Genomic DNA, 11558 nt, shown 5'->3' with positions numbered 1-11558 from the left:
TGTCACAATTTTGCAGTCGGACAGCACTAAACCCTCATGAAGTTTACGGGAAACGCGCATTAAAGTGTGGGAGGGGAGAGATTGGGATTTAGCCATAGACTCACAACTGGATGTATTCAAACTTTCTGTATTATTTTCACCACTAGTGAAACTGCACTGGCTCCCTGTAGAATTGTTTTTAAGGCTCTGTTAATAACTTACAAAGCTCTAAATGGCATAGCACCTTCATATATCTCTGAGCTTTTAACATCTTATCAATCACAAAGGAACCTGAGATCTTCAAATTCTTAATCTTTTAATTGTGCCAAGCAAAGCGGACAAGCTGCTTTTATCCATTATGCACCAAAGCTATAGCCTGGAAAATCCAGACCCTGGTAATCTAGAAAGATTAAGGGTCTGGCCACGAACAATGTAATGGCCCAACTCGAGGGGCGGCAACAAGCATGCATTTAAAAATCTCACTGCACGCAATTGGATAACACTAGACCATGTTTACTCTGAATGATTTCGGACTTCGACGCAATCGGATAACACTACGACCAATGTGTACTGTCCTCCAACGTTGCAGCGCTGTCTTCATCAGTTTAGCTGGTTCCCCGGAATGCAAGGGGAAAAAGTAACGTGCATCATTGCTCATTGCCAGAGTGTCTCGCAGAGACAGTTCCATTGTGCTCTCGCGAGAACTCTGGATTTCCAAGGTACCAAAGCTATGAAACACCCTGCCTCTGAACATCAAATAGGCAAATTCTGTAAACATCTTTAAAAAAAAAAAAAAAGACCTGAAAGTCAAGGCTGAAGTTGCTTTGGATAAAATGTTCTGCTAAATTTAAATTACTTTTAGTCAACTTTATCATGGGCTGAAAGACTTATGAGCCTGTATATGTATACTGTGTATATCTATGGTCACCAACCTTTTTGAGCCCAAGATCCCTAACCTCGCCCTGAACAAATGCAAGATCTACCTTGAAGCGTCAAAAGAAAACCAAAGCTAAAATACTTCCAATTTAAGGCCTTTTATTTAGGCAAATATATCAGGTCAAAAATATCACATCCTCCACCCCCTTGTACAGGCGTCAATGAGATAACAACACTTTAACATAGTCTTAACTTACATGATTTTGGTTTTGATTTTCTAATTGGAGTAAGTGTTTGTTAGCCTGGCGAGCCAGACCCACATTAAAATGTAGGGTCTGGGCACTCACCGTTCGCAGTGCTCAGTCCGAGGGGCGGGATAATCAGTTGTCTTTCAAATTCCCTCTGCACGCAATAGGACGCAATAGGATATTTGTTTTCAAGTAGCAGGGAATTCAAGCCAAACCGTTGCAACTCTGCCATCAATCATTATGTTAAAGGGGTGGTTCAGGATTTTGGACATAGGACCTCATTTCCAAGTAAGCAAGTGTGATATTTATCAGTGGAGACCGTTTTCAACACGTTTCATCCAGTCGTTCTAATTGCAGAGTTAGCGCGGGTGCTAGGCTAGCGCAAGTCAACGGTATGTGCTAGCCTGCCACTAAAAACAGTCTTACCTACTCCAAAGGACACTCGAGGCAAATTCCAGACAATCGATGTAAATGTCTGTGTTGATAGAATAGTGTAAGAAATACAACTACCCTCGCATCGCGTTGCAATAGTTATACTTTGTTCCCTGAAGTTGGTAGTAGTCATTTTGCATCTCAGCGGCGGACTGATATTACCAAGGCTACTTCTAGGTATCCCCATTGGAGTGCGCTTTACTGTTTACTTTTTGGCGCAGTACTACTAACTGGAGCAAGTATAATTCCGCCGCTGCTAAGACACTAGTCTCTCAAAATGTAATGCGATCGTTGAAATGCAAGGATAGAATAATGTTAGAAATAAAACTATCAATACAGACATTTACATCGATAGTCTGGCGTTATAATTTATTTGCCTTGGGTGTACTTTGGAGTGGGTAAGACTGTTTTTAGTGGCAGGCTAGCACATACCGCTGACTTGGCGCTAGCCTAGCACCTGCGAACTCTGCAATTAGAACGACTGGATGAAACGTGTTGAAAACGGTCTCCACTGATAAATATCACACTTGCTTACTTGGAAATGAGGTCCTATGTCCAAAATCCTGAACCACCCCTTTAAGCCCACCAAACGACTCTATACACGATTTCAATGCCTGATTAAGTTTCGATTTCTGGAGCTCACAAGCCAACGGAGAGTTGCTAGACTAGCCCTGGCATGCCGCTATGGGCGCGTCTAGATTTCTAGGCTAAGTGTTTGTGACAATACGTCATGATAAATTTGATGTTTGATCGCTGTTTTGGTATGAAGCATCTTTCACGTAATTAATGCGTAGCCTACTCTAGAAAGTGAAAGTAACCTAAGCCTAGGCCTACAATGCACTCCGTGTCTGTGTACGTCGGCAATCGATTACATTCTTCAAATGGAGAACAAATTCCATACACAAACAACAAACATAAATTTGACTTCAGCGGTGACAAGTCTTGTTGCGAGAGAGAGAGAGAGAGAGAGAGAGCGCGCACCTGCAAAGTGGTGCTGTGCGCGTGTGTGTGTCTGCATGGGGTTACGTTCGGTTCAAGTCAGAAGTTGGTTCGTCCGGTCCCGCATTCACGCTGCTCCATTATTAGATTAACGTTATCAGACAGCACTGTAAATGTACGCAGGAATTTCTCGCATTATGATGGCTAGGTCTTGAATAAATCATGCGCTATCCTATCCCACGCTGAAATGTAGGCTACGCCCTGTAAACGTTAGTGAACATGTGGGAATTTGGTGACTGTTTTTAATTGTCCTGTTATTCTCGGGATCTACTGGGCAAGTCCTAAAGATCTACTGGTCGATCGCGATCGACGGGTTGGCAACCACTGATCTAAGCCTTGTTCATTCTCAAGTGTCCACCTCTCTCTGATCAATTTTATTTTCTTGCACATGAGTCACGGGTCACATGGTGCTCCCTGGCCCTGACTGTTTCTGCTTATGACCTTCTCAAACCCTAGTGTTCACCAAGAGCATGTTTTGGACATGCATTTTGGAATGTCTGGAAACTCTGGAATTATTGTGCTATTGTGACACATTAAGCATGTGCCCTGAAGAGTACTCAGCCAAGTTCATTCCATTCGGCCAGATAGATAGATAGATAGATAGATAGATACTTTATTGATCCCCAGGGGAAATTCAAGGTCTCAGCAGCAGCATACATACAACACAAACACATTCTTTAACAGCAGAAAGAGTAATTAAAGTATATAATATAAAAACACAACTAAGCAGTAAGGACAGTAGAAGATAAAGAATATGCTAAATATACTAAAATACAAATTATACTAACACTTAATACAATATATAAAAATATACTAAAATACAATTACAAAAATACAAATTATACTAACACTTAATCGAAATCAATTCTAAAAACAGTATCCACATAGTGGTGATTAATACTGTAAATCAGAGACGCTTGCCATGACTGAGGCAGGGACTGAGCCTGTGATTCTCTGTGCATAGTAAGGTATGGTAAGGTGCTCTAAGGTGCTCTGTGTGAATGAGTGTCATGGTGGTAGTGCAATGGTGATAGTGGTCATGGTGAACAATGCAGAAATAAAGTAAAGTAAAGTCTATATATCTATATATTTAACTATTTAAGAAAATGTATAAGTGTGGCCACAGTTCGGCTGTGGCACGGAGGGGGTTATGCATATGTGCTGATGTGCTAATATAGCACGCAAACAGTGAGGCATAAAGACAGTGGTACAAGTGGCTAGTGGACAGACAGTACCAAACATGGAGGGGGTGAAGAGGCAGACAGACTATGCAGAGAAGTCTATCTCTCCTCTTCCCTTAAGTGAGGCATTGAACAGTTCAATGGCCCTGGGGACAAATGACTTTCTCAGTCTGTCAGTTGTGCAAGGCAGTGAGCGAAGTCTCCAGCTGATCAGGCTCTTCTGCTTAAGAATAGTGCTGTGGAGTGGGTGACACTCATTGTCCAAGATGTTGATCAGTTTGTTCAGGGTCCTTTTGTCAGATAGTGAAGTGATGCACTCCAGTTCAGCTCCAACTACAGAGCCAGCTTTCCTTACCAGCCTGTCAATTCGCCCCGCATCCTTCTTCCTTGTGCTTCCTCCCCCAGCATACTACTGCATAGAAGAGGACGCTGGCAACAACAGACTGGTAGAACATCCTGAGGAGCTTACTGCACACATTGAAGGACCGCAGCCTCCTCAGGAAGTACAGCCTGCTCTGCCCTTTCTTGTAGAGTGCGTCAGTGTTGGCTGACCAGTCCAGTTTATTATCCAGGTGGAGACCCAGATACTTGTAGGTGCTAACCACCTCCACATTGACCCCATCAATGTGGACTGGTAGCAGAGTGGGCTTAGACCTGCGGAAATCCACCACCATCTCCTTGGTCTTTGAAGTGTTAAGTTGAAGATGATTGAGTTTGCACCATTGCACAAAGTCCTCCACCAGGCTCCTGTACTTGTCCTCCTGCCCGTTCCTGATACACCCCACAATTGCAGTATCATCAGAAAACTTCTGCATGTGGCATGACTCGGTGTTGTAGCAGAAGTCAGATGTGTACAGGGTGAACAGGACTGGAGAGAGCACAGTTCCCTGTGGCGCTCCGGTGCTGCAGATCACAGTGTCAATGCAGACAGTGTCAATGCAAACAGTGCCCATGTCACGTGAGCGCCATTTTGAACATTTTCAGCGCGAAAACGAGGCTGAGGTGGTAGAGAGTTCGAAACATTGTTGCCGTGAGTGAACGTGAATGGATAAAATTAATGTGGAGGAGTGATGTCTTATGGTACTTACTGCTGTGTACCGGGCTGTAATTTTTTTTTTAACATTATGTTTACTGGTTTTAACAACACAAAACAAACAACATACAACAAAAGAACAAGACTCGGCTCACAGACTCAAATATACAAACATACTTTGCTCATTAATTATATGACGACACAGAATGACAAGATAAATTAACATGAGATTGGAAATGAAATACAATAAATAAAGGTCCTATCCAGTTTTACATGAATCCTCTTATTAGTATGGTTTCAATATTTAACCCCATAAAGGACATGAAAGGTTCCCATGTTCTGCGAAAAATGTTATCTTTATCATGCAATTTACATGTCAGATAATCCAGGGATATATATTCTATTACAACTTTATGCCACTGTGTTCTAGAGGGGGGTTTGTCAGTTATCCAATTTAATAAGATGCATTTCCTAGCACAGAAAGTTAACATTTTATATAATTTCTCTTTGTATTTATCATTAAAAACAGTTTGTTATCCCAAGTAACATGCAAAGAGGATCACATTGCAGTGACATGGATACAATCCTGTTTATATCTTGCCCCACCATATTCCAAAAATGTTTAATTTTCCAACATGACCACAGGCAATGGGTGAGACTCCCTATCTCTATTTTACACTTAGGACAGTGGGGGGAGAGGTCAGCACTGAACTTATGACGCTGGGAGGGGGATATATGAGCTCTGTGCAAAATTTTTAATTGAACTGCTTTAACCCTGTTGCAGATACTCAAGGTCCTTGCATTGTTCCATGCCTCATCCCACTCCTCATCTGTAATCTCCACGCCGAGTTCTCCTTCCCATTTATCTTTTAGGTGTAAAGTGCCAGTAGTAACATATTCCTTAAGCAGTCTATAAAAGAAACCTATGGAGTGGCCTGTTTGAAGTGAAAAGAGCTGTCGCTCTATGCATGAACTGCTTTGGTCAGTAAGAATTGTTGTATCTTTTTTAATGAAATCTCTTAGTTGAAGGTATCGGAAAAAATCCTGTTTAGGAATATCATACTTTTCACTTAACTGACTAAAGGACATCACTGTATATCCAACCAATACATCACCTAGCCTGGAGATCCCTTTAGTATTCCAGATCTGAAAACCAGGATCTGTTATTCCTGGCAAAAAGTCTAAGTTACCACATATTGGTGTAAAAACAGAAGTGGATTTATGTCTACCCTCCAATCTTCTAATTACCTTCCAGGCCTTGACAGTATAGATTGTAATTGGATTTTGACATGCATTAACTAAAGGTTTTCTTAAAAATAAGAGGTTTGCAAGAGGTAGTTTGGACATAGAACTTTCTATATCCAACCATATGGACAAAGGATCTTTGCGTATCCAGTCAGTGATAAAGCGGAGGTGTGCACTAAGCTGATATTTCCTAATATCGGGGAGGTCAAGACCACCCTCTAACGATGGAAGGCACATGGTTGCTAAACTGAGGCGGGGCTTCTTTGCCCATATGAAGGAGCTAAACCAACTGTTCAAGCTTTTAAGGGTTTTATGAGACAAAATAACTGGAATCATCTGAACAGGGTAAAGCAATCTAGGCAAAACATTCATTTTCAGGAGAGCCACACGTCCCAGCCAAGAGATGGGTAGTGTATTCCATCTCTCCAGATCCAATCTAATGCGTTCAAACAAAGGGGTGAAATTAGTTTTATACATTTTATCAAACTCTGGGGTTATATATATCCCTAAATAAACAAAGCCAGAAGGGGACCACCTGAAGGGGAATGGACATGGGGTTTTTGGTTGATACTTAACACTACCCAGGGGCATTGCTTCTGATTTGTCAAAGTTTATTTTATATCCTGAGAAGGCACTGAATTTACTAATAGTATCAATGAGATTAGGGATAGACACCTCAGGCCTAGTCATAAAGACCAAGACATCATCTGCATAAAGGGTTATCTTATGCTGTCTATTGATAATTGGTAGACCACAGATGTCCTCATTTTTCCTGATTGCCTCTGCCAAGGGTGCTATAACAAGAGCGAACAAAAGAGGGGAAAGGGGGCAGCCCTGTCTAGTGCCTCTCTGTATGCAAAAATTAGGAGATCGCAATCCATTAGTTAGAACAGAGGAGAGAGGATTATTGTAAAGTAATCGAACCCAACTGATACATTTTTCACCTAAGCCAAACTTGTCTAACACATAAAAAAGAAAGGGCCATTCGACACGGTCGAACGCCTTCTCTGCATCCAGAGAGACGACCACACCATCCATTGACTGTTGATGGAACTTTTGAATAGTGTTCAGCAATCTACGCATGTTATTGCATGAACTACAGCCTTTAATGAAGCCAGTTTGGTCTTCATGAATGAGCACAGGGAGTAGGCCTTCTAATCGTGTAGCCAATATTTAGAAAGAATCTTTAAATCTACATTTAATAAAGATATTGGCCTGTAGGAGGCGCACTGCTCTGGTTGTTTTCCTTTTTTCAGAAGCAACGAAATGTTGGCCTTCCTCAGAGACGCTGGCAGGATGCCCCTTTCTAAGGAATCTTGTAACATGTTCAGCAGAGGTTCAGCTAATAGATTCTGGAATTCTTTATAAAACTCACTACTCAGCCCGTCAGGCCCAGGTGCTTTCCCAGAGTGCAATGCACTAATAGCATACAGTACCTCCTCTCTGGTTATGGGCGCATTAAGTCTGAACTTTTGATCATCTGCCAGTTTTGGAAGACTGAGAGAGGAGAAAAAGGTATCCATTAAATCTGAGGTATCCTGCTTTAAGTCCGAATGGTAAAGATTTTCATAAAAGCTCCTAAATGTGTCATTTATGGCTACATAGTCAAACATCTGCTCACCTGCATCATCTATAATTGAAGGGATCATTTTAGAATCTGATTTTTTCTTTGTTAGATAAGCCAGATATCGCCCAGCCTTATCACCCTGCTCGTATAATCTTTGTTTAGCAAATCTAATTTGGGCCTCTGCGTGTTCTGTTGAAAGGGAATCTAAGGCTGAGCGTAATGCAGAAATTTCTTTAAGTCTCTTTGATGAAGGTTTCATAATGTAGTCCCTTTCAGTCATCTTAAGCCTAGATTCCAAAATTTTTCTTTGGTCAGCCTGCCTGCGCCTCTTACTGGACACATACGATATGATGAGACCTCTTGCAAAGGCTTTGGAGGTTTCCCAAAGAAGTGATGGGTCTTCAGTAGAAGCTGTATTGATAGATAAAAAGGATTGGAATTCTTCCGTGAAATAAGATACAAATTTGTGGTCTGTCAGAATTAAAGGGTTAAACCTCCAATATCTCGTTTGTGGGACTGGATTTCCAACTTGATACTGGATAAAAACAGCAGCATGGTCAGATATGACTGCGCTGCCTATAGAGCTACAAGTAATTGATTGAAATAAAGGTTTAGGAACAAAGAAATAGTCTATCCGTGTATGACTGATTGTGTTCATGATTTATGAACTTTTGAAAAGAAGGTATATTCTTTATCCGCTGGGCGTTGGGCCCTCCATATATCTATCTATGTAATCTAGATCCTCACAAAGGGCATTACTGAATTTAGAATGGTGAGAGGTGGACAATCGCCCTGCAGGATATTTGTCAATACAAGGGTTTAAATGACAGTTAAAATCTCCTCCTACAAAACTATTCCTGACATTGAGATCGGCTAATTCAGAGAATGCTGTCGCTAGAAATTCACTAGGATGGCCAGGTGGGTAGTAAACATTCATAATGGCAATCACTTCTCCATACAATTCACCTTTGATAATGACATACCGTCCTAATTTATCTTTAATGCAGTGTGTGACTTTAAATGGTACGTTTTTCTGGAACAAAATAGCAACTCCCCTGCTCCTTGATGTAAAAGAAGAAAAAAAAAATCTGATCATACCCCCCTTGCTGCAACTTTAAATGTTCTATTTCGTTTAAATGGGTCTCTTGCAACAAAGCAATATGAACCCCCTCCCGTCTAAGGTAAGTCAGTACTTTTCGCCGCTTAACAGGTGTATGGATACCATTAACATTCCAAGTACACAATTTAAGTAAGGGCATAGTCATTTTAAATCACAAAATACAACAAATAAAACCAAAATATAATCTGAGCCCACTGCCTGTACATTAAGATATAATTTGAGTGGAATGTAAGCCGAGTACTAAACATCAAACAACTAACGAACAACAAACAGACATATGCCAAACAGCATACTGGCATTAGGCCTAAAACTAAACACTGTCCTTCTCTAGTCAAGAGATGTCGAGCGAAGGGGTTCCCTAACGACAGAAGACAGATCTGCTCGGTGTGCTGCGCGGTAGCGCCTTTATCCAGCCCGTACTGTAAAGTTCAATATACTCACGTCATCGCGTGGATCTCACATGAAAGCAGTCCTCCAGAATAAAAAACAGAAAAGGAAGGGAAAAAAAAAATAATAGTATAGAAAATAAAGAGGCAGGAAATTCTTGAGGCTTAGGAGCCACCATCACCACTGGTCAGATCGAGGGAGTCGATGTATTTCTCCACCATATCCGGATCTTGGAATAGTTTCGTTGAGGCTCGGAAGGTGACTCTTAACGATGCTGGGTAGACTTGAGAGTATGTAGCTCCGATGGCTTTCAGACGTTTCTTCACCCCGTCAAATCTTTTACGTTTGCGGAGAACGGCAGCTGAGAAGTCTTGGAAGATCATCACAGTGGAATTATCGTGTTTCAAAACTTGATTTTTAGTCCCGATGTTCCACGAAGCACCATCACCCTTTGCTTATCCTGATAATTATGGAATCTCACCAAAATCGATCGTGGTTTCTGGGCGGTGGGGGAGGGCAAGGGTGCTAGGGAGCGATGTGCTCTTTCCAGCTTAATCCTGCCTGTTTTAGTTTCGATGTTCAAGATTTTAGGTAGCCAGGATTCAAAAAAACGTGTTGGATTATCACCCTCCACACCCTCTGGTAGTCCAACAATGCGTATATTTTTCCTCCGACCTCTATTCTCCAAATCATCGACATGTTCGCTTAAATCCGCCACCTGTTGTTCTAGTGCCTTCATCTTGCTATCCATTGGGCCCACAGAATCTTCCAAAGCAGACACTCTGCCCTCCACCTCTGTAATGCGTTCACCATGACTGTCCAGCTCCTCACAATGTGCTTGCAGTAAATGTGACAGCAGACTTAACTTCTCGTCAATAATCTTTGATATGTTAGCAGTAATTTCTGTGATCATCTCCCGTTGTGCGGGTGCTAGCAAGTTATCTTCGCTAGCCTCACTGTCCTGCTGATTCTTCTGGAGTGTTCTGGTTTGCCTTCTTTTTGCGTGACATGATATCCGCCTGCCTTAAAAAGTAGGCATTTATACTCATTATATGTTACTACAGAGCTGTAAGAGTCCACAAAACTCTTTCCTTACAGGCAAAAATTATAAATTTAACGAAATAGCGCACCAGCTCAGTGTGACACAACCTTTCCTCAAGCCGCCATCTTGAAAACCCCCGGGCTGTAATTCTTATCATCAACGGAACAAAGAATTATCTTTTTATCGTTTTCCAAGAGACACAGACATCCGTCGGCAGTGGATAGTAAAAATAAAGCGTGACGTTGGGCCACATTTTCAGGTAACTATGAAGCAATTCAAGGAGAGCTAGCTAATGTTAACTAACGTTAACGTTAGCTAAGAACCACCATCGTAAACATAACATTAATGATAATGATAGCTAACATTGACAGTTATCTTTACAAGTAAATCATTTAGGCTACATGACTGTACTGACATTAACCCGTCTCTCATCTCAGATTACAGACAATACAAGGGTGTGCTCCATACATTTCACCGATGATTGCATTGTTAGGTCACTCGTAGGTTTAAAAAAAACTGAAGAGTGGGAGTGTGCCGTCTCTGTTTTCATGGTGTCAGCCGAAAGTCAGAAGGGTCATTCAACGCCACCAAAGGTAACCATCATCTGACATTAGCCATGTTCATGCCTATTTAAGCTGTTAACTATAATCATTGGTATTTGTAAGCATAACTAAGCACTGAAGCATTTGGTATTCGTTAGTAAAAGCTGTATATAGGGATCCTGTTTGGAGCAAAACTTTTGTTAGTAGCCAGTCATTTTTTAAACCTTAAACTTTGATGTTTAAGTAGGAACTGTAGGAGATAATTGAACGAAGATCTTGAATACTGTTCTTATTATTGTTAATATATATATATATATATATATATGTGTGTTTATTTGTTTTTAGTGATACTGGTAACATTGGTGAGGAAAACATTTCAGATAGGCCTCTGCATGATGAGGAAAAGTGAGTTACCTGGTAATCTACAGGGCTGCTGGATTGCATTTATCAATAATACTAACACATGTTACTTTGATCAAGTTGGTAGGCCTATTTTATGGTAAATGAAATGGTAGGATCAGTTACACAAGCTGATGACAGACTATTGTTTGTGCTCTGTATCTATTGCATGGTTTTATGAAATGCCTAAATAATATGTTTATATATTTGTAATCTCATGTCCTTTTTGTCTTTTTCTCACACAGTTCCATACAGGTTTCAGAGGCAGTGCCTGACCATGACTATGTGGTGAACTCCTTGTCTGTGGAAGAACAGCTTGAAGCGGCAAAGAGAGAGATTGCCCGTCTGGAGGAGAAAAAACAAAGTTTGAGACGGGAGCAGTTTAATCTCCAACGTTTCCAGTGTGAGCCACAGTTGATAATGTTTTACACTGGATTTAAAGATTATGACACACTGAAAGCAGTCTTCCTAGCTTTAAAACCCACAGCAGAGTCAATGATTAGATGGA

General features: G+C 41.1%; 1 long non-coding RNA gene across 1 annotated transcript; it reads left to right on the top strand.

Moving 5' to 3' along the window:
• Window positions 1–10473: 10473 nt before the first annotated feature.
• Window positions 10474–11392, top strand: LOC125287774. The gene is made up of 3 exons (XR_007192412.1): window positions 10474–10702; window positions 10997–11056; window positions 11296–11392. It is a non-coding gene; the product is annotated as an uncharacterized LOC125287774 (long non-coding RNA).
• The last annotated feature ends 166 nt before the right edge of the window (window positions 11393–11558 follow it).

This window comes from Alosa alosa, chromosome 22, assembly GCF_017589495.1.
Source record: "Alosa alosa isolate M-15738 ecotype Scorff River chromosome 22, AALO_Geno_1.1, whole genome shotgun sequence".
Taxonomy (NCBI): Eukaryota; Metazoa; Chordata; class Actinopteri; order Clupeiformes; family Clupeidae; genus Alosa; species Alosa alosa.
Note: the sequence above shows the minus strand (reverse complement) of the source record. Positions and strands in the feature narration are given on the sequence as shown.